Source organism: Macaca nemestrina, chromosome 18 (assembly GCF_043159975.1).
Source record: "Macaca nemestrina isolate mMacNem1 chromosome 18, mMacNem.hap1, whole genome shotgun sequence".
In the NCBI taxonomy this organism is placed as follows: domain Eukaryota; kingdom Metazoa; phylum Chordata; class Mammalia; order Primates; family Cercopithecidae; genus Macaca; species Macaca nemestrina.
Genome location: NC_092142.1, coordinates 59,583,198 through 59,608,058, shown reverse-complemented (window position 1 = coordinate 59,608,058; position 24,861 = coordinate 59,583,198). Strand labels below are relative to the sequence as shown.

The window sequence follows — 24,861 nt, the reverse complement described above, 5'->3', positions numbered from 1 at the left end:
AAGATATTTGAGTCATAAAAATTGCTTATTTTATTAGGGAATTATCTTCTGCTGGTTGACCATGCAAGTCTTGGCTTACATTTCTGGGCTTTGTTTCCAATGATGAACTAATTTTCAGAGCCTCTGTGGTGATATTTTTGTCTGCTCGGTTTATCTCATGTTGCCTGGCTTGCTTGGTGTTTTGTACAACTACTCTTCCATTCCAGGGAGAAATCACGTCAAAATTTGTTGCTAGATTCATGGTCAGAAAACACCAGGCATATGTCACTTTCTTTTGAGTATAAGGTTATAACATGCCCTACCTCTCTATTATTCTTCCAGATCCCATAATTGCACTCTTTGGTATTTACCTAAAATAGTTGAAAACTTATGTCCCCACTCAAATCTGCATATGGATATTTATAACAGCTTTCTAATAAGTTTGCCTTTGTCTTCTAGCTTTCACAGTTCTACTTTGGTTGTATTATTTCTGGGATTTATAGTTGTATTTAACAGGGAGAAGAAGAGAGACAAGTTCATGCCCTACCGTCCAGATTGAACATTGCCAATTAATTTTACATAAAAGCATGAATGTAATTCAATGGAGAGTGAAATATTCTTCCAACAATTGGTTCTGGAATAACTGGAAAAAGTATGAAAAATAACTTTGATAGAAAACTGTTATTTAAAGCATTCAAAAAGACCATTAAAAGTCAACAATAAGAAAACAAATAACTTGATTATAAGTGAATTATAAGTGAAGAAAAACACCAGAACAGAAACCTAACCAAAGAGGATACATAGATATCCAATAAGCATGTGAAAAGATGCTCAAACTGTGTCACGAGGAAAATACAAATTATAACAATTAAATATTACTACATACCTATTAGAATGACCAAAATCCAAGACATTAACAACACCGAATGCTGACAAGAATGTGGAGCAACAGGAACTCTTATTAATAGTTGAGAGAAATGCAAAATGATACAGCTACTTTGCAAAATAGTTTGATGATTTCTTAAAAAGGTAAACATATTTTTACCCTACGATCCCATAATTGCACTCTTTGGTATTTACCCAAAACAGTTGAAAACATATCGTTACTCAAACCTGCATATGGATATTTATAACAGCTTTATTAACAATTACTAAACTTGAAGTAACTGGATAATCTCTGGTACACTGAGATAATGCAATATTATATAGCGCTAAAAATAAATGAAGTATTATGTCATTAAAAGACATGAAGGAAAGTTAAATGCACATTACCAAGTAAAAGAAGGCAATCTGAAAAGGCTGCATCTTGTATGATTCCATCTATATGATGTTCTGCAAAATGAAAAACTGTGAAGATAGTGAAAGAACCAGTGCTTACCAGGAGTTAGAGAGTTGAGCAGGATGAATCAGTAGAACAGAGAGGATTTTAAGGGTGGTGAAACTCTGTATGATGCTATGTTGGTGGATACGTCATTATACACTTGTCCCAACTCACAGAATATGGAACACCAAGAATACATTCTAAAGGTAAACTATGGACTTTGAGTTATAATGATGTGCCAGTATAGGTTCATTTATTGTAACAAATATACTACTCTGGTATGGGACATTGATGGGAGAATGCTGTGTGTTTGTGGGGAATGGAAACTAGTGTATGGATTTCTGTACCTTTTACGTGACTGTTGCTGGGAACCTAAAACTCTAAAAAATAAAGTTAATTAAGAAAATACCTCAAACATATTCTGTAGGAGTTATTTTAAGGTCTGAAAAGCATTTAGATAAAGCGTTGGCACACATTAAAATGTGTGAGACATAAAAAACTTAACTTTGACCCCTACATCACACTGTACACAAAGATTAATTCCAAAAAGATCACTGACATAAATGCATCAATTAAAACATTAAGGTTTGTGTAAGAAAGCATAGGAGAAAATATTTTATAACCTTGAGGTAGACAAAGATTCCTTGAACTAGCTTTAAAAACCACTACATTTTTCAAAAGATGAATTTCAGTTTATACACACACACACACACACACACACACACACACACACAGAGTTTTACTCACCCTGGAACACTGTTAGTTAAATAAAACAGCAGGACAGAGACTGGGATAAAACACTGGAGCATATATATCTAACAAAATATTTGTATTTAGAACAGAAGAAGAAATAAAAATCAGCAACGAGAACTCAATAACTCAAAAATAGGAGGCTTGAACAGACACATTACAAAAGAAGTTATACAAATAACTAACAAGCACACAAAATGGTATCTAACATTATTATATATATGAAAATGCATATTAAACCCCCAATTACACGTTGTTTTATATCCACTAGAAGAGTTACAAAAACAAAACCAGAAAGACTGATTACATGCAATATTGGCTAATATATGGAACAGTGAAACTCTCCACATACTTAGTATATGTGTAAAACTAACTATACAACTACTTTGGATAGCTGAAGGCATTATCATATAAAATTAGACATACCTGTATCCTATGACCCCGTAATTCTATTCCTAGGTATTTATCGGAGAAAAAGAAAAGCTTGCGCCTGAAAAAAAGAAAAAAAAAACTGGAAATGAACCAACTATCCATCAAAAGGAAACTGGATTAAGAAAATATGGAATATACTCTGCAATAAAGAGTGAATTACTAAGACACTCAGCAACATGGATTAATCTCAGAAAACATCATGTTAAGTGAAAGGAACCAGAAACCAAAGTGCATATATGAGTATGAGAGCAGGCAAAAGAATGTATTCTGATAAAAATCAGAACAGTAGTTACCTCATAAAATTAAACATGCAATACACAACTATTATATCATGGGACTGGTAGATCCAGGCATTCTTATCCTGTAGTTTTAACTTTTAACTCTAAGAAACTACATGTTGCCCTCCTCTTCATAATATTTCTATTAAAAAATCTTTGCGTCCATCATCTGTGCGTTGCTGTTAAAGCCACAGACTTGGGAAGGTGATGGGACTTACGTGAAAGTTAACAAGAAGGAGCTTTTTGGAGTAATAGAAATGTTGTAGAGGTTCGCTGATGTTATATAATACCAGTACTATGTGAGTTATTGTCTCTTTTCTTGAATGGTTACTTAAAATGAGTTTCGGCTAAGAAAAACTTTAAGAAGATTTATAGACAGAAACTATTTTGCTCGAAAAACAAAACCTGAATCAAGAAAAATAAAATGTAATTTGTTAATATAATTTTTAAATTTGTAAAATAAAGAATTGACAAAGTAAAGAGGCAAAGCTATGTGTCAAGATGTTGCATTGAAATGGTCAGTTTAGCAATCCGAATCTCAATAGATCAGTGGTTCTCAAACTGTAATTTGACAAACAAAACCTGGAAAGTTTGATTACATGCTGATTGAGAAACCTAAGCTCCATAGAAGTTAGCTCAGTAGGAGAGAGTTGGAGGCCAGAAATAGTGGTATAACAAGCATCCCACACGAATCACTAGTATAATGATCATCTCGAGAAAAAAGAATTTGGCTAGTTCATTCTTACTCATTCCCGTTAAGTCTGGCGGGTCATGGATGCTCAATCAGTATTGAAGAATAAATAAATGAATGAACAACTATTCAGCACCATCTTTGTGGCGTTTATTTTTACTTTCCAATTTGGCTGTGGTTTTACCACTTAGTCTTTGGCTAAGCTCACTTTAACTACTTTGGTAGTTTAGCATGTCCAGCACTCCCCAGTCTGTCTTTCAGAGATGCCCTAATGGATTTTGCTGGAGTCAAGAACCTTATCCTAGATGTCAGAGTAAGTTAAGAAGTAAAACTGTGTGTATGATGCTGAAAATGACAGTTCAAATAGTGACACAGCTGCATTTAATTCTACCTGCTGGAATGGCTATACCTATATAATTGTTGAAAAAGAGGGTCCTTTGTTTTGCTTGCCATTCATGGAACTTCAGTGAGCTACTTTGAATGATTTTATCTCAGAATTTATTAGCTATTTTGTCATAATGTGGACTAATGGACACATATCCTCTAATTTCTCTTCTTCCTATTCATCACACGACCAAATTTTTCCTTTCACATCTTTGTCCACAACATTTGATATTTAAAATCCAGACTGTTAGGAAGCAAAATAACACAAAAAGCCTCTTAGATGAAAATTAAGAAGAGTTAGATCAATTTCTAATAACAAAAACAGTATAGGAGCAGCTTCATCAGCATTTCCACATTGTACTCACTAAATGGTATTAAGAATCTTCAAGTGTGTTCAATTCTATGAATGTGTCTGAATTTCAACTTTAAGCAGAACAATGCATGGCTTGCTTCTCACCACATACCTTGATATGTAGTATGTGCTGCTTTGGTAACTTGCCCACAGGTTCTCTCTGGCAAAGCAAAATTCCTGTCTTTTTAAGGTTCCTTGTAAATGATTTCATCCTTATTGTAACAATTGCTACATCCAGATGCTTAGTTATTGTAGACAGTTTTCTAGCTAAAGCGTCTGGGCGAGCAATGATCAGGCAGTTGTGTCTGAGGCAGTTATGTGGTTAAATGGATAATGGACTGTCTGGGTTGCCTGGGTCTTTTGAATGTCAATTTCTTCTGACTCAAATTTTCAAGTAATTTATGCATCTTTTGCTATTGTCAATAGCATTTCTGCTGCAATCTCCTCACGTGGCTCTATTCTATTTAACCTGATGGAAGAACACTTTATATTCTGATTTGCTTCAGTAAAAGAGTACGAATTTAAAGGGTGTTTGGGTGGGCAATTTATTTATTAAAATATCAATAAAATATATACTTCTGTTTTTGTTTTTTCTCTTTCCTTTTCTGGATCACAGACATTTGCTATAATTATGATATTTAACATATGGTTTTATGAACTGGCAAGGATTTCAGCTGTTAATTAAATTGTTTTAATATGCCATGAAGACACACCCTATTTTGGAAACATTAAACTAATCCAAAAACGTATCTTCAAGGGAAATAAAAACTCAAGCAGTTAATAGCCCACATGCATTCCTCAGTCAGAGGTGCATTTTGTTTCAATGGTGGCCACAAATGCAGACAGAGATCACTCTGATTTATTGTGAGTAAGACAGAAATTTCTGATTACTATCCTGTCTCTGCATGAAACCAATCTCTTTAGAAAGACCATTTGAATCTGGGAAATAGAGGGCAAATGTAAATACGAGTGGAGGTTAAAACTGTTGCTATGAGTATGAAGTCATAAATTATGCAGGGTGAAAATTCATTATGTTGTTTTTGTCACCAATCTCCTGAGCTGTATTACAAAAATTTAGAAAAAACAAAAGGAAATGAGATTTAAAACAGTGAAAATTCCCTGAAAGAAAATTGGGTTTATTGTAGCTTTTCCTGAGATTGCCTCATTGTAAAATACACTTCTTGCACAATACCTTTCAAATGGCTATAGCCGAAAAAACCATTTTCTATTTTTATTTTTTTAGCTTATAATTGTTTGACTTTCAAAGAACTTTTACCTTTCCCCAGTTACCAGAAATTATCATAATACTTTAAGGAAAACAACCCATTGTAGAAAGACCAAAGACTTTTGTTTTGTTTTTTTCAAACTTACAAAGATTTGGATTCCACTGGATATATGCTTAAGCATTTCAACTGATAGGGTTACTTAAGGTGTGTTTTGAAATATTCTAGTTCATATTTATACACATTTGAAGTTGGGACACTCATGCATTGATTTATTCATTAACTCATTAATTTAGAAAATTTCATTTGAATGGCCCTGAAGATAAGTTCAGTGGTAGTCACATGACCTGCAGTAGGTTATATTAGCTCTTAGAATTTCTGTGTGTCATCTGAAAACTGGGAGTGATGTTTCCTGAGCTTTTAAACTCATAAAGTTTTGTGACAATCAATTCTGGTATGAGTTTGACTTGCTTTTGAACTGTAAACGCCCTGTAAAAGAGAGGTTAGTGATCATGGTAAGAAATGAGAGGAGGATTAAACTGTGTAAGATGATGAAAATTTACCAGATTTGGTGTGTCTTCCATTTTCTAGATGTGAATATCTTTTTAGCCTCTTACGTTTTAGTTAGTACGTTAGAAATTTGCTAGGGTTAAAGAACCCAAGTTGTAAATGAAAAAGGGCTTTTAATTGGTGGTGTAGCCCAGCTTTATCTTCCTATCCTATTGTATAGAACCAGGAACATCCCCTATACATGAAAATCCCTATCACAGTTTTGATAATACCAATAGGAAGCACAGAGGTAACCCTAGATTTCAATGCCTGTATTTAAAGTGAGAATATTAGATTAAATTTTCCTTGGGTATTATCCAGACAAAACATTCTATGATTCTTTTCTTTTACTGAAGTTGAAAAATATCCAATGAGAGGTGGCTTCCTGGCTCAGAAGATAAAAATCTCTTCTGAAAAGGGCACTTAGGACAAGTCAAATAGACATCTGCCTCAAGAGGCAAATTAAATTAAATAGTACATCAGAGCTTGTGTGAAGCTCACTTGCTAACCATACTCTAGACTGCTGCTTCTAAAACTTCATGTACATACAGTCCATCTAGATATCCTGTTTAATACTTGCATTTCCTTTTGATTCCTTCTAGAGTTTCCAGGCCTCTGCTTACATTACTTGTGAGTTCTTTCATGTTGTGTACTTTTTCTATTAGTTTTTAACATATTAATCATGGTTATTTTTACATTCCCTATCTGATAATTACAAAGTCTGCATCATATTTTATCTCCTTCTAATGTTTGTTTTGTGTCCTGAGAATGTGGCTATTTTTTGCCTGTTGCCATGCCTTGTGATTTTTTGTTTTTTAAAAAAATTAACCCAATATTAAAAAAAACTTATAGTGAAAAGCAAGTCTTTTGCCCTATAGCTTTTCCAGCTCCATTATTAATTTTCATTCAACAAATTTTCTCCCAGGTATTTTTTTATGTTCTTTAAACCTACAAATAAGATGCTTTTATTGCCATTATTTTATACAAAATTTAGGTATTTTATTTTATACAAAATTTAGGCAGGACATAATGTATTGGTTAACAAGAATGCAAGTAGATAAGCCTTTAGTGTGGGGTTTCATGCTAATTAATATACTTTAGAGTTGGGCTCTGTTTTATGTTTACTGGATCTGTAAGAGCCAGAGGCTTCAGCTTCCTTTAGTGTTCTTGTTGTCTGTCCTGTTGTCTTCGGGTTTCCTTATGAACTTTCCCTTAGATGTAGTCTGCATCCTGCACATTGTTTTGTTCAAAGCCATTGTTATTAAGTTGGAACCTTCTGGTATGCTTATAAGGTATCATGGAACGGAAATATTATATAATTTTATAATTAAATCTCAGTCTGTTGATGGTCTCATGTTTCTGGGCTGTGAATTTTATAAGTGTTTCTTAGCATCTCCTTTGAGACAGGAAGGCTAGAAGGATCTGGGATTGGGGACATGCCTTTGTCCCATGTGACATGACTCTAGTCAATTATTTCATTACAAAAAGTATGATATTTGTATGGTGAATACTTTGAGCATAGTTCAAAAGTGTTACTCTTCTCCTCTCCTTGACAAAGTCACAGGGAAACTTCTTTGGCTCTTCACTGTGAAACCTGGCTTACTTCTGGGAGGCAAAAATCTTCAAAAGTGTGGAGGTCACCCTAATACTGCAGCCCCCAGGTGTTCCTCGCACTCATACTCAGCTTCACTCAGACTTCAACAATTTATCAAATTTACCATGTATACATTCCTTCAAGTTTATGGCTCCAGGTAGTCAGATGTTGATAATAACTCTGAATTCACCTGACTCTCCAATTGGGGATCACAATTTCTTTGCAACCCTAGCTTCCTGGGGAGGCGGGGGGACAAATAAAAGTTGTTGATATTCAGTTTTTTAAATCTTTTATTGAATGATGACTTCCAAGTGCTTTACATGTAAAAATTAATAGTATCCTAGATATACTGTTAACTAGAAAATTTTGAGTCAGTAAATCTAAAGTGGGGCTAGAGACTCTACATTTTAAATAAATTCCCAGCTGATGTTAATGCTTCTGGTCTGAAGAATTAGGATTGGCAGATTCAGCAGATAAAATATAGAACTCCTAGTTAAATTTGAATTTCAAATAAGTATTTTAGTATAAGTATGCCCTAAATATTGCATGGGACAGACTTATACTAAAACATTCTTCATTGGTTATCCAAGATTTTAATTTAAACTGAGCACCCTGTATTACATCTGGAGACCCTAAGAGAACCACACTTTCAGTAGCAAAGCTCTTGACTTACTTTTAATAAAAGGGTCTATAGATTTTCTGCAACAGAATTATCAGGGGCTTTAGCTAAAGTCCTGGGTCCTGGAACCAGATTTTTGGAAGTCTAAACAGTAAGTCCATTAACATAATACTAACAGTATTTACGTTTCTAATTATCAGGCTTCATGTGGTTATCAAATGAACAAACTTTCTGTTAGTAATAAACATCCTAATCTAATATCAATTGCTTATTGATTTCAAGGTTGCAAGAAAAATATGTATAGACAAAACACAGTAACTTAATTTTACATTCTGCTTTGTAATTATTAAGCTTGGCAACTAAAAGAAGTAATTATATATGATTGCATTTAGGAGATAGAAGAAGAAGTGAGGTGAAGAGTAGAGGTGATAGTGATTACATTTGTAAGTAATTGCAAATAAAGGTGTGCCTTCTAGAGTTAATAGAATAAGAAAAATGTGTAAACAAGGCTTTAAAAGTTTGAAAAATAATCAATAAATTAATTAAAGTTAGTAATATGCTGTACTGGTAGAAAGGAAAGACTTGTATAGCTAGTATTAGAAAGCTAAATATTATCTAACATAGCATGATCAATGAACAATACCTAAATTTTGTATAAAATAATGGCAATAAAAGCATCTTATTTGTAGGTTTAAAGAACATAAAAAATACCTGGGAGAAAATTTGTTGAATGAAAATTAATAATGGAGCTGGAAAAGCTATAGGGCAAAAGACTTGCTTTTCACTATAAGTTTTTTTTAATATTGGGTTAATTTTTCTAAAAAACATATGCATGTATATACAGTTTCTTTAATATAAATATTTAACACAATTTATAGACTTTGGTTACCATTTCAATAAGAGTTTTACTGAAAAGTAGAAAGGAAAAAAATGTCTGCACGTATAATGCTACCCAGATCCTAACATCTCTTTGCTGTATTAAATTAAAATAATACAGAAAATATTTGATGTTTAGAGAACAATAATTATTTTTAACAACCACTTAAAATAATAACTTTGGTCTATTTTCCTCATTTAAGGAATATATATATAATTTTTAAATGGGTTAGTTTGGGAACAATGTACATAATATTATATAAGCACTATATATAATTTGTAATGTGTGTATGCATATGTTACAAACATATATATGTTTTTTATATAGACATATTTATACATAGAAAGAACATTTCCTTTTATTGAAAAATTCAAAATGGACTAATTGATAAGATTTATGTATATCTTCTTAGTTTCTGTATGTCAAGTAAGTTTGGATTATATCCTGGACATTTTAACACTGCATTAGGAAACTCTGTGTTGCTAAAATCTTCTGAAGAATGCTAATTTTATTTATATTTTTTATTTGTTTTAGGGGGCAATAAACCCAGAAGGTTTATATTGCAAGTTCTGACTCACTTCATGTGGGTTGTGGTTTCAACGTCCGTTTAGTTTTCAAAGGCTTTCAGTTGCTATTCTGGTCTACTTCATATGTTCACCACCCAGGGGCCAGTACGGGACACTGATGGTGGTCTATTTTAATGACCACTTCTGAAAGTCTTTGCTATTTTAAATTCAGTCAGTTTCACACATGTACAGCTTGGAAGTGAGCCTGGGACTTTGTATAGAAGTTCAAAGAATTTCTTCCTTTAGCTCTACTCTAGTCATGATCTGCCATACATATGTGGGTTCCCTGGGCTTTTTATTTTTCCTGGCGCTCTTGCTGGAAAGTGAGGGAGTTAGCATCTCTGCCCTGTTGCACACTTCCCATAACTGGGTCTGCATTGGACAACATGGCAAGAAAGAAAGAGCCTATGAAGTCATCGTACCACCACTACACGACATTGCCACCGCCGCTGCTGAAACAAGGGTGCAGTTTTGTAGCTGAGGCTCACCTTGGAAAAGACCAGAAGAATCAAATGAGATTTATTGCGCAGGGAAACCCTTTTCCAAGTCCTCTAGCTATTTTCTGTCTGAGAGGAACATTATCTTGATGCACCCATTTGTGACTTGGACTGCCTTAGAGTCTGAGTCTCCCAGGAAATCCAGGAGAAAAAAATAACTAGCTGCATATTGCCTTATGAACCATTTCTTGAATTTTGATTCTCCTATCTTAATCACTTGCTCTTATTTAATTTTCAGAATCCTGCAATAAGTGTCTTTACATTTTTTTTTTTTTTTTTTTTTTTACTTGTAATCAGGGCAAGAGGAAGCATGAGTGTCCTTGTTCCATATTAAACTTATTCAGCTTCTTCTTAAAATGGCTTTTACTTTTTATTCGGGTGTCTTGTTCTTTGCTTGACTGAAACCCAGAGAATTTCAGAGTTGCTTTAGTTGCGAATTTCTGTTTTGTCTTTATCCTTTTTTTTTTTTTTTGCCAGTTGGAACTACCATTGTTTAGAAAATACAATAAACCACGAGATGTTCCCTTATCCCAAACGTGAAAATAAATGAAATATTTTACTTTTTCCATATTTTATACCATCCCAAATTGGTCTTTGAAGAATATTTGAAGTTCTTTTACTTCTTGAATATCTTTTCCCCCACAAACCCTTGGATAAGAATCATAATGTTCTTCTTATCATGAGGGTCTCTCTGACTGAAGCAGTTCCTTACTGGTGACAGGAGAAGAAAGTTATAAATTTTTATTTTCATCAGAGTGTACCTCTGTAATCCAAACACCTCTTGTTATTGCACTTATTGACAATGTCTCCTAAATGAATTATAAAATAATACAATAGGCAAAATGTGTAGAAAGAAACTGATGCTTGATATGTTAACAAAGACACGCTACAAATAGGATGAATATGAAAAGCGATGGAGAATATAAGTGAAGTACATTTAACACTGCAGCAGAAATAGTAATAATAATCATCATCATTATTGTAACAACCACAACCATGATCTGATTGCCCAGTCTGCTGGATACCATGATAGGTTCTGCATGTGTGCCATCTTTTTGTCCCCTCCAAGATGAGCTTGGAATAAGTAATGTGCCTATCATGCAGAGAGTTAGAGTTAGAGAGATAAGTCAAGTGTATCTCCTGCAGATTACATTCTAACTTTGTATACTTTGCTCAGATACTGTGTGTAGTATAGTATACTGTGTATACTGTTTTTCTATATTGCTCAGATTTGTGTAATATCTCCCTCTCTCTCTCTCTCTCTCTCTCTCACACACACACACACACACACACACACACACACAAACCAGTTATCTGACAATTTGCCAAAACTTACTTGGAAAATAGATTATTTCTTCTATCTATGTGTGTGTTCGTTTAAATAATTTTGTCATTGTTGTTGTTGTCATGAGTGTTATGAACTAGATTAGGAAAAGTTTCTTGGATTCTGAGAAACTAATTCTCTTTAATGGCTCCCAGGGCAAGTAGCATGGTAATTCTCTGTCCAGAGCTCTGTTTTGGGTTAGGCCCTAAAATTTGTATTTTTGAAAGAATATTAAAAATAATTCCCATTGGTAATTTGCTGATTCATAAAGTTAGAAACATCCTACTTAGAGAAATTGATGGTATAAAGTCAAATATGAAACAATATGATTTCTGGCACCTGCAGCAAGGGTTGTTAATATGGGATCTGTGAATAGAATTGAGGCGATCTTTTACCGAATATGGAAAATAAAACAAAATTGCATCTTTATTTTAATTAACATTAAGCTGAAACTTGCATTTTCTTCAAACACAAATTTTTGCAAAAATATGATTAAGCTACTGTATAATCAAGCAAGACTTATATGACTTTGTCACTAATAAAAAACACAGATATTTTCACCTATTTTGTCAAATTATATTTGTGTAAATATCTGTATCATTAATCCCATCACTATCTTGAAAGTATGATTGTTATTATAATAAAAACTACACCAGGTTGTTAATATTTTAATTAAAAAGCACACAGATGACTACATTGATAAACTGCATTTTTAGTATTTTGATCACTGTGTTTTGACATAATTGTTTTCCTTTGTAATCCTATGCTTTTTATTTCATGTATTTAAAAATAATTCTGAGAGGGTATCTTTATACTTCATCAGACTACTCATGGGATCCAGGGTACAAAAAGGTTACATTTTCCTGTTCTAGGGGTTAATCTACTGAGTAAATAAAATGGGATTTTTACAAAGGAGAACTGAGAGGCAGCATGACCATCTTGTCATGCTTAATATTACTGGATAGTAAATATTTTACATTTACATGCTATCCCCTGTGCACCCCAACCAAACCCCAAACGCTACTCTGTAGCTTCTTATTTTGTGTGTGTGTGTGTGTATGTGTATATATAGATAGACACACGCACACACACGCACACACACACACATATATATGCTTGGATATTTCACAATTACTATACTGATTGATAGATTTGGGGAAAAGGAGATACAATAGAGGAAAAAGCTAAAGGAGTAAACTGAAGACAAAAATAAGATGGAAAAAATATGAAAAAGAGAAGGATAAATGATGAAGAAAGAAAAACCATTGAAACCAAGAGGCAGATTTCTTTCACCCTCCTCTTAGTCAATAGCTTTAGACCTCCTATTCACTTACTATTCACAACCAACTAGAAAATAATCTCCCAGCACCTCCTTTGTCCCTTATCATATTACATTGAGATTTCTCTTATCTTTTGTTTGTTTAATGTTATATTTTTCAATATTTCAAATATTTGCAAAATTCTGTGACTTAAAAGCAACTCTCTTTTCCCCAGGTATAGAGACTGTTTGTAATAACATAGTCACTTTGGAATGGTCAATAAATAACTTGATATGTGTTCAGAATTTATTCTTATATTTATGTAATGGCTTAGTTCTAACTCCATTGTACAGTTATTTTAATGTTTGAAATACTAAATATTTAAATTTTGTCTTTTTGTTTTTTTTTTTTTTTTTGAGACGGAGTCTCGCTCTGTCGCCCAGGCTGGAGTGCAGTGGCGCTATCTCGGCTCACTGCAAGCTCCGCCTCCCGGGTTTACGCCATTCTCCTGCCTCAGCCTCCCGAGTAGCTGGGACTACAGGCGCCCGCCACCTCGCCCGGCTAATTTTTTTGTATTTTTAGTAGAGATGGGGTTTCATTGTGTTAGCCAGGATGGTCTCGATCTCCTGACCTCGTGATCCGCCCGTCTCGGCCTCCCAAAGTGCTGGGATTACAGGCTTGAGCCACCGCGCCCGGCCAATTTTGTCTTTTTGAACTCCTACAGAATGTAACTTACCAATTTGACATGATGCCATTCTAATTTGCATGCAAAAAAAAAAAAAACAAATAATTTCTAACCTCCTGTGATAAAGATTTTGTTTAATCTGCTCCCTTGTTTGAAAAAAAAAATCAGTAACTGCAATATCTTAAACCCTCAAGTTTTTTTTTTCCTGAGAAATTATAATGGAATAAAAGAGTATTACTGCCAAAACTAGCTTCATTTAAATTTATGAGAAATAATAAATCAATCATTAAAATGGAAACGAGGCATGAATAAAATCGAGACAAGAACTGCGACAGCATTTTAAGTAAACTTTGTAACAATTCTCGAAAGCCCAATACTTATTGTTTATGCAATTGGTGTTTTCATACAACCTTGTATTGAGCCTCCTTAATTATGCCATAGTTGAATTACAATTAATATGTAAATAGAAACATAAAACCAGGTTTATCCCATGTAGCGATCTGTACCAGCAAACATCCTTCACAATCCTCTCATTGGAAAGTCTCTGGGGTTGCTTAGGCATTCTATTTTTCTTTTCCTTTAGCTTTAGCAATCTGGTTGGCAAAGCTAATTCAGAGCAGGATGTGCTGTTCCTGTAACCTGTTTACAAATCTTTAACATCTGGAAAAATGTAGCTTCTCTGTTGGTCTCCCTGTACCCCTGACTCAATGACATTAAGTGTATTTATCACTACCTAAGGTGGGAATGAATTTTACACGCTATGTTGTGGTTATTGCTGTTTGTCTGCCTTTATTTTCAAAAATTACAATGATTAAATTAATTATTTTAGGTAGATCGTAAAAACACGTTCTGGCCTAAAATTCCAAGGCATTAATCACAGCCTATGGATTTTACATGAGTCAGGTAAGAAATACAGAATTTGAGGTTACATTTAAGTATTGTAATTAATTTTCTGCCCGTTTTGATTGTTCTCTTATTTTAGGAATATCTACCCTACAAAAAGGACCTTTGATTTTACCATCATGCTGGTAATTTATCGTATTTGATTTTGAATTACACGAAGCAAGTAACCAACCACTAGAGCCTGGGAAGGTAAAGGGAATGGAGAGATAGGGAAAGATTTGTTAAAGGTTACACAATTATAGATAGATAGGAAGAGTGAGTTCTAGTGTTCTATACCATTGTAGGATGTCTGCAGTCAATAATAATATATTGTATATTTTCAAATAGCTAGAAGAAGGTTATTAAAGTATTCCCAAAACAAAGAGATAATGAATGTTTGAGATGATGTCTATGCTGATTACTCTGATCTGATCACCATACATTATATGTATGGAAACATCACCGTGTGTTCCATGAACATGTACAAATATCATTAATTTAAAAATTGTGAAACTGAAGATAACAGAATGATTAAATGACACCACTCTGTCCTCAGCTTCCACATCAAGCCTCTAACCCTTTTGGCAATAGATCCTGACTCTTTGACCACAGAATTTGGCACATTTCCTTACTATGAATCCATTACAGTTCACTTTGTCCTGACTGTAATGCTTGAATCACAAATGGAAACACGATTTAAGCATGGCCAGTTCGAATCTTTTTCCAGGACTTTGGTGATGGACACTGAGAGCATTTCTCATTTTCTGTGTCAGAGAAATGAAGTATGTGATTTAGGAATATTCCAACTGTATTCCAACTAGGTAGAGGAGCCTATTGTTATGGGAAAAAGCTAGATATCTGTAAAATACAAAAGACTATTCAGACACATAGAATGACTAAGAAGCTAAAAAACTTTCAACAATTATTTAAAGATGAAGATAGATACAGCTAAAAAGATAGCAAAAATATATGTACACATTTCACTTCCTTTTAGGTGTATTAATTTGCTCTATTTTTTAACTCTTAAGAATAAGTGTGCCTTATGGTCAGGTGATTTCACAAATTGATATTAATAAAATAAATTTATATGGACATGTAAAATTACATTTATAAAATTTTAAAGTATAAATTATGGAATGATTTTAAATGTAGACATTAAGATATAGATTTTATATGAATTGTTACTTCAATTTTATGAAATATTACCATCCTTGAAGATAACGGTTTCCAAAAATTATTTAATGGCATGAAAATTGTTATTGTTTACTAAGTGGAAAAATGGTACAAATATTTAAATTTAAACAGTCTCATAGCTAATATAAGTATACATTTAGTTTATGTTTATATTTGTACTAATATTCCATAAAAACACTTTAAAGAGCAGTAAAGATAGGTCTTGCTAGATAGTAAGAATATTGGTGATATAATTTTTTTGTTTTTGTAAGTATTATCTAAGAAAACACTAACGTTTCTACCATTAATCCCAGTAATTCCATTACTGAATATCTTATTATGTGTCATATCTTTCTATAAAGGTTTAGAACTCTTTAAATGTGGTCCCCAAACTGCTATTTAAACCAGATTTCCAAAAGCATATGTATTTTATTAGAAGTCACAGGATACTGCTTTAAAGTTCATATGGAACCAAAAAAGAGCCCGCATCTCCAAGACAATCCTAAGTCAAAAGAACAAAGCTGGAGGCATCACGCTACCTGACTTCAAACTATACTACAAGGCTACAGTAACCAAAACAGCATGGTACTGGTACCAAAACAGAGATATAGACCAATGGAACAGAACAGAGTCCTCAGAAATAATACCACACATCTACAGCCATCTGATCTTTGACAAACCTGAGAAAAACAAGAAATGGGGAAAGGATTCCCTATTTAATAAATGGTGCTGGGAAAATTGGCTAGCCATAAGTAGAAAGCTGAAACTGGATCCTTTCCTTACTCCTTATACGAAAATTAATTCAAGATGGATTAGAGACTTAAATGTTAGACCTAATACCATAAAAATCCTAGAGGAAAACCTAGGTAGTACCATTCAGGACATAGGCATGGGCAAAGACTTCATGTCTAAAACACCAAAAGCAACGGCAGCAAAAGCCAAAATTGACAAATGGGATCTCATTAAACTAAAGAGCTTCTGCACAGCAAAAGAAACTACCATCAGAGTGAACAGGCAACCTACAGAATGGGAGAAAATTTTTGCAATCTACTCATCTGACAAAGGGCTCATATCCAGAACCTACAAAGAACTCAAACAAATTTACAAGAAAAAAACAAACAACCCCATCAAAAAGTGGGCAAAGGATATGAACAGACATTTCTCAAAAGAAGACATTCATACAGCCAACAGACACATGAAAAAATGTTCATCATCACTGGCCATCAGAGAAATGCAAATCAAAACCACAATGAGATACCATCTCACACCAGTTAGAATGGCGATCATTAAAAAGTCAGGAAACAACAGGTGCTGGAGAGGATGTGGAGAAATAGGAACACTTTTACACTGTTGGTGGGATTGTAAACTAGTTCAACCATTATGGAAAACAGTATGGCGATTCCTCAAGGATCTAGAACTAGATGTACCATATGACCCAGCCATCCCATTACTGGGTATATACCCAAAGGATTATAAATTATGCTGCTATAAAGACACATGCACACGTATGTTTATTGCAGCACTATTCACAATAGCAAAGACTTGGAATCAACCCAAATGTCCATCAGTGACAGATTGGATTAAGAAAATGTGGCACATATACACCATGGAATACTATGCAGCCATCAAAAAGGATGAGTTTGCGTCCTTTGTAGGGACATGGATGCAGCTGGAAACCATCATTCTTAGCAAACTATCACAAGAACAGAAAACCAAACACCGCATGTTCTCACTCATAGGTGGGAACTGAACAATGAGATCACTTGGACTCAGGAAGGGGAACATCACACACAGGGGCCTATCATGGGGAGGGGGGAGGGGGGAGGGATTGCATTGGGAGTTATACCTGATGTAAATGATGAGTTGATGGGTGCAGCACACCAACATGGCACAAGTATACATATGTAACAAACCTGCACGTTATGCACATGTACCCTACAACTTAAAGTATAATAATAATAAATAAATTTAAAAAAAAAAAAAAAAAAAGAAGTCACAGGATAAATGTCATTTATATATGGCACAATCATGCACGATGGCTGGCTGTCTCTCTCACACACACACATGCACATCAGAATTCATAAATTATATTATTTCAGGATGACCTTGAAACCACTTTTCACTTTTTACTTTTTAAAGTAAAACTACTTTCACTTTTTTACTATTTAAAGTAAATTATTTTTAAAACTTTACATGCTTATTGCTACAGGTAGAGGTTATTATTTCTGTCTCTGAAATGTGTGAGTTGAGCTACATCAGTACGTTAAAACCTTCTAGAGCTAGCAATTTCATGTCTGAAAAGTGGGCCTACATAAATTGAAGACATATGGAAATTTTTTGAATATTAAATGAAATTATTAAAACATATGGCACATAGAAAATGTTAAATACATATTTCTATCATTACTGTTATTCTTAGCAGTAGAACTATAATCCATGAATATAAGAGGTGAAATGGGTCTTTAGTAGGAATTGAAATGTTAAAGTTTTTTTCCAACTTTTCAGTTTATTTCTACTGAAGGACAGCTGGAATATACGTAGTCATGTCCCTAAATAAGTATGATAAATATCACATTCATTTCACCAAAAATATGAAGGCACAAATATTTAAGATTACTGGCATCTGCATTTCCCTAATGTTACAGAGCTCAGAGTAAAACAGTAATAAGAGAATAAACAGGGTTAAATATGATGCCATTATGACATTTATTTAAAATATTACTCCAATAACCAAATTAAACATGGAATAGCTATAGATTAATCCCAAGGTTTTCATTAAGGATAATTTGTAGTATTGGTTATCCTAAAATATACACAAATCCTAAATGTTATTTATTCTCTTACAGAGTTTTGTTTTATGAAATATGCAATATTATTAAAAATGTTTGGCATGATAAGAATTTCATGTTTTTTTAAAATGTAGTTGTCTCAATAAAATGTTTTGGTGAACGCTAATCCTGTACATTTCTCCTAGCTTCTAATGGTCTAGAGGTAGTAGTATGACGGCAGAGTGAAATCAAGTTGTAAATAACAGTGTGTTCACCTGCATAACCTTCAAATATTGCGATAGTTAAACATGTTATTTCTCAAATCAAAATGATTTAAAACGTGAAATTATTAAATATGGAAGGAGGAAACAGATGGCAGCTTTCTGATGTTACTTCTCATCAGCTGTGGGTAATTGTGAATAGCATTCCTCAATTGAAATTGTCTGCATCTTCAGTTAAACACCTCTGAAATTAGAAAGGCTAGAGTTGAACAGTTATTATTGAAATATAATAAATTAATTCAACCAAAGAATATGGTGCAGAAAACCCCACTCTGTTACATAACAACCACTTTAAATAATACTGTTTTGCAGGAGTAATTAACCTCAATCCTAATTTATTCTACATTGTTATAATACAACATCCCAAATCTGGTTTGTTCCCTGTGTTGGATAGGGCAAGGCAGGATGAAGTTCTATTTTGTTTACATATTTCTATTCTACACTTTGTAAATCATATATGTTTATGTTTCATAATGTATATGCTAGCACAATAGTTTATTCTTCTCATGTATATATATAAAACTGATTTATTATGATATAAACTGCTGATTTTGTCCCTAAATTTCAATTCCACACTCTTCTTCAGAATATAATTTAAATTTTAATTTAAATTATAATGTAGTCAGTGATGTGGTCAGTGAAAATACTCTTTCTCATCGTTTTGTATTTGCATTTGACCATGTGACTGACAATTGGGTAGTGAGGTAAAATCGGAAGCATTCTCTGAGGTTTCACAGAATGCTCCTTGAATGCAGTTTCCCCTGTTTTTTGTTGTTATTGTCTGGAATAAGGGAAATTTAGCAAATATCTTAGATCATAAGGTTTTCTTGGATAATGATACAAAATACACGGAGGATGTTTCAGCAATTTGTTCACGGGACCGCAATACAAGCCCTATATAGCTGATCTTCAAAGAGAACAGTATCAATGTCTACATTGCTTAACCTACTATTATTTATTTATTCTGATGAATGCAACAATACTAATCATAATGACACAAAAAATGTGGGGTTTGCATCCCCAGATGTTTACTTATAGTTAGGTTTCATGATTACAGAATTTTGGAAACTATTAGTAGAAAGATGACACTGATAATACCAAATTAAGTCTGAAACCCAGAACTTAGGAAAACAACATTAGGTTGGTGCAAAAGTAATTGTGGGTTTTACCTTTGCTTTCAATAGCAAAGACCAAAAGTTTCATAGTATTCTTATTATTAAATAAGGGAAGTGTCTGTGTGTGTGTGTGTATGTGTGTGTGTGTATGTGTGTTGTGTTTGGGATATATGGGATAAACAATGTATGAATGACTTAAAGCAAGTTTCTCACAACTATTAGCAGGTGTGGTATTTTAGTGACATCATATTAATCACAAGAATCTTTGGATATCAAACACGTTGGTACACAACTTTTCTATCTCCACGCTTCTCGGTTCTGAAGAAAGTAAAGAAAGAAAACTTCCGTCAACTGGAATTGCAGTCTAAATTATAGTTTCATGTGATGGGTTAGCAAGAAAAACTGCAGCATTTGCAAGAATTTGGAATGGCACTTGGAAATTAAGATTTCATGCACACAGCTCAAAAGCTACTATTTAATAAAAAGTTCTGTTACTCTACTTAATATTTATGAATAGCTATAAATATTGAAATACCTTTGTTTAGTCCCATAGTTTTTGAAAATAGCCATTAAGTTTTTTGGGGGATATTCTTTAAGCACCTTATTCACAGTATAAACTATGGGGCATGCATTAGGCATACTATATACATAAATTCAATAAACTTCTACTTTGATTCTTTTTTTTTTTTTTTTTTTTTTTTTTTTTTTTTTTTTTTTTTTTGAGACGGAGTCTCACGCTGTTGCCCAGGCTGGAGTGCAGTGGCACGATCTCGGCTCACTGCAAGCTCCGCCTCCTGGGTTCACGCCATTCTCCTGCCTCAGCCTCCTGAGTAGCTGGGACTACAGGCGCCCGCCACGGCGCCCGGCTAATTTTTTGTATTTTTTTTTAGTAAAGACGGGGTTTCACTGTGGTCTCGATCTCCTGACCTTGTGATCCGCCCGCCTCGGCCTCCCAAAGTGCTGGGATTACAGGCTTGAGCCACCGCGCCCGGCTCTACTTTGATTCTTAAATCTGAGTTTATCATTCTGCTCTTTTTTGCAATTGCTTGCTGCTTTCTACCTTTTTATTATAGTAATACTATGTTAGAAATTTTAAGAAAATTAATTACAAAGACAAAAATCAGTTTTTTAGATTTATTCATATAAAGAGGGTGTATGAGAAAATTACCAACATGCTGATAAAAAAGAGACAGTTTTGCTAAATAATTCTTCTTTGAAGTCAAGTTTATCTTCTTGTGATCATATCAAGCAGACTTATGAGATCATTGCCAAATATTCATATGGCCTTATGATTTCAGCTGCATATCTTAAAAGAAGACATTTTCAGAAAACTAAAACAATGAAGAAATAGTATTTTTCATTTTTTTCTTGAAAAGCTGCAGTGCAATCAGTGTGGAGTTTTTTTCTACCATAAGTGGAGAGCAGATGAAAAATTATGAATTTTGAAACAAAGAAAACCACTGCACTTTACATATGTTTAATAAAATTCAAAGCAATGTCATACTAGAACAATTCAATTTAAGTATTTAAGACACAAATAAAATTAAAAGTATTATTAAACAGTCTTATGCTTTTAGACAATTTCCTGCCATATTCTTCCTGAACTTGGCCTTAAGTAAATAACTTCCCTGTAATTGTCTATTTTTCTGAGCAATAAAAGTTATGTCTCTGGGACAATTGTACTTCAACTTCCAGGCAATTAATGTGTCTTGCTATAGAAATGCAATGTGCAATATATTATTTTAGGAACATGTATCCTACATTATGTAACATTTTATATAATGTTAGAAACATAAAAACTTCATAAATTTCACTGAATTAGTCTTGTATTTTTGCGTGAAAGGCCTTTGCATTTTATCTGTGAAATCGGCAGACTCTGTTGCAATGTCTCTTTGATGAAATATACACAGTAAAGGATGGTGGATCTACAATACCTCTGATGTGGCCACTAGAATTAAAGGATGAAAAGGATTTAAATAAAAGATGGAAAGAAGAGGAAAACAAGTTTTAAGAAGAATCATTCAGTTTTCTTTTGTTTTTGCAAACGTCAGAACTATATCTTGCTTCCATAGCAAGTGAACAAGTTGGGAAGTCCGTACGTTTCTATATTGGAGATGTTTTCGGTTCTAGTATTCTGGTTTGACAATAGATTGGGCCATGTTCATGCAGGCACATGAATCCTGAGTCTCTGAGGGCTTTAAGGTTCAAAATAAAATTGAATTAATCTCATCATAATAAAGGGAAGTTTATAGCTGCTTATCTGTGTAATGAACATTCTCGCGTTATTGTAGGACCTTAGCAGAAAAGACAAACCATTGTCTATCACTCTTGAAACGTGCTCTTGATCATTTAGTATTCCCCAAAATGCAGAGAGACAATTAGATCAGTTCTATGACTCGCCAAGGCAATACTGAAGGAGCTTAATTTGCATCACAAGACCTTTCTTAATTTTAAGCTAATTATATAGGTTTGTCAGCCTTAAATAGATCGTATCAGTCTTGAATTGTATTTCTGGGAGTTACAAAATACACAGCATGGGTTCAATTTATATATAGTCAAAAAGGATATAGCAAAACACTCTCAAGTTAAAACGGAAACTTAACTGTTATTTATTGTTTCTTACTTCATTCACTTGTGAATTTTACACCATTCATTATTAGCTTAAATATTTGAAGGTTGTAAGTCATGCAGCCCTCACCAAGTTATATTCCATGACAAGCTGCTCCACCTAGCATTTGGTTGTGTCTCCTAGGGAGGGCATATTTTCCTCTTTAAAAAGACATTTATGTAAGTCAAATAGGAATGTCAAACCACCTCACTTCTCTTTTACTTGGTATTCAGAGATAAGTGAAATGTGTCTCAAACACTTTTTTAATGCATTCATTTTTATACAGCCATCTCTATGTGATTTAGTTTTATGTCTTTTTAGAACAATATTCTAAAGGCAGTATTTTTTAAAGTTCGATCACACTTAAGAGAGAAGCTTGCATGAATTCTTAAAGATTGTGAAATATTTAATTTATGAAAACATTTTAGGTAAAATTGAAAAGTCCCATGCCCCCAAAGGATCACTACTGTTTCCAGCATAAAGTGTTATTTTAATAATAACTAATTAAGTTAATTGTGCTCATTATGTCATTGAACCATGAAATTATAAATCTCTTTCCTCCCCTAAGCCTCTTTGACCAGAGTGGTTGAATCGCCTAATAATTTACAAAATCCTATCAGCAATATTCTGAATTTATAGCATCTTAATTGAATCAATGCAATACATAAAATGTAATTCTAGTCAATGATATTTTGCATCAGTACTTCAAATTATTTTCAGCATGTTTAAACAACTGATTTTTTTCTTTTTTTTTTTTTTTGACAAAATGCAGTCTGGTATTGAGGATCTGTAGTTCTGAGGGAACTATTTATTTTTCTATTGAAGTATTTCAAAACTTCTTTTAATTACTTCAGTCTCTTTCCTGACATACAATTACAATAGGTTAAGTTTCTCACCACCCCTTTCTCTTCTGCTATGCTTTCATGCTAAGGATTTAATCCAGTAATATGCTTTATACTATCATTATCAAGATGACTATGGCTCCTTGTTTCTATCTCTTGTCCTGTGCTAGATATTTGGAGCTCTGGTTATATTCTAGTTTCTAACTGAATCACCCATTAGAGATCAAATTCCATGTATCCAAAAGATAATCTTTAGTTTCTTTTTTTTTTTTTCAAATCTTGTTTTTTTCTCCTGGTATTCTGGATCCAGTCATTCAAGCTTGAAATCTTGTTGTAGTCTTTGATCGTATTCTGTCTTGCTGTTTTCTTCTGTCATCTCATCTGTGGAATGACACAAATACACATCTTCAGTCACTTGCCAAATCCTCTTGATTCATCCTTCATGAGTTCCTACTTGCCACTCAAGTCCCTACCTGTTCTTTCCACGTAGAGCGATGATAGAACTATTTCCACGATGCAAAGCTCTAATCATGCCATAATCTGTGTGGGGTGTCGGTAGTGATGACAGAGAGGTTGGTGGTTCAGCTCTTATTGCAGCAAGGCAGAAACTCACAGTCTTCAACAATTTGATACAAATAAGTAATTCCAAGCACATCTGTTATAGTCACCTTGCAAAAGCAGAAGGAACCCCCACTCAAAGTTTGGTTTGAATTTTAAGATAATACCACACACACACACACACACACACACACACACACAAACACACACATTCAACAAGTCAGTATGACAAGATTTATTATTACACAATTAAAATCTCTGGAGAAAGCAGGGCAGGCCTCTTAAGCAAGTACAAAATGGCTTGGGAGAGTGAAGAAAGAAGTCTAGCTTGGGATTTTTGATTCAGTTAAGAAGTGAGGCCGGGGTGAGAGTCCCCTTCAGGAAGGAGGGATTTGCCTGGCTTGAATCTCCTGCCAGCACCAAAGAAAAGAGCACCTAGACTTTCTTATCACTTTGTCCAGATGAGAAACAAAGGGAAGAGGTTGGGGTGAAGTTCTAAAGCTATCAATAGTCAAACATCAAGAAATGGAGTCAGACTCCATTACAACATCCCCTTATGTTTGTTGTTGTTGTTGTTATTGTTGTTGTTGTTTGAGACGGAGTCTGACTCTGTTGCCCAGGCTGGAGTGCAGTGGCATGATCTCGGCTCACTACGATCTCCGCCTCCCGGGCTCAAGTGATTCTCCTGCCTCAGCCTCCCGAGTAGCTGGGGCTACCAGCGCCCGCCACCACGCCCGGCTAATTTTTTTTATTTTTAGGAGAGACAGGGTCGCCATGTTGGCCAGGCTGGTCTTGAACTCCTGATCTCACACAATCCACCTGCCTCGGCCTCCCGAAGTGCTGGGATTACAGGCGTGAGCCACTGCACCTGGCCATGTTTGAATTTTATATTCAAAGTATCCTCTATTCTTAACTCAAGCCAGAGCATCAGTCAGCAATATTCTGTATCCCGATCCGAGAGCCACCATACGCGAACATAGAATAGTTTCAATAAAATGTAATTTAATAGATATTAATTTATCATTTGTTATTTTATTATTGAAATACTGGAACATTATAATTTGGGCTTAATAGAACTTACATTGTAAAAAAAAAAAACATTAAAAGGAAAATCTCTGACATCATTTTATTCTCTCTGGAAATTTCAGTAGTATATTATGTTATACTTCTCTTTATTTGAGAAAGTACTTTCAATAGAAACCCAGAAATATCTAATTAAAAATGACTCAAAACAAAATTTTTTGACAATAAAAA

General features: G+C 33.9%; 1 long non-coding RNA gene across 1 annotated transcript in view; it reads right to left on the bottom strand.

Annotated features, from left to right (window-relative positions):
* The window catches only part of LOC105491492 (uncharacterized), a 177,084-nt gene that overhangs the window by 46,148 nt on the left and 106,075 nt on the right, over positions 1–24,861 (bottom strand). Inside the window, exon 3 of the long non-coding RNA XR_003020320.2 lies at positions 2,477–2,540. This is a non-coding gene — a long non-coding RNA (uncharacterized lncRNA). The remainder of the gene's footprint in view (positions 1–2,476; positions 2,541–24,861) is intronic.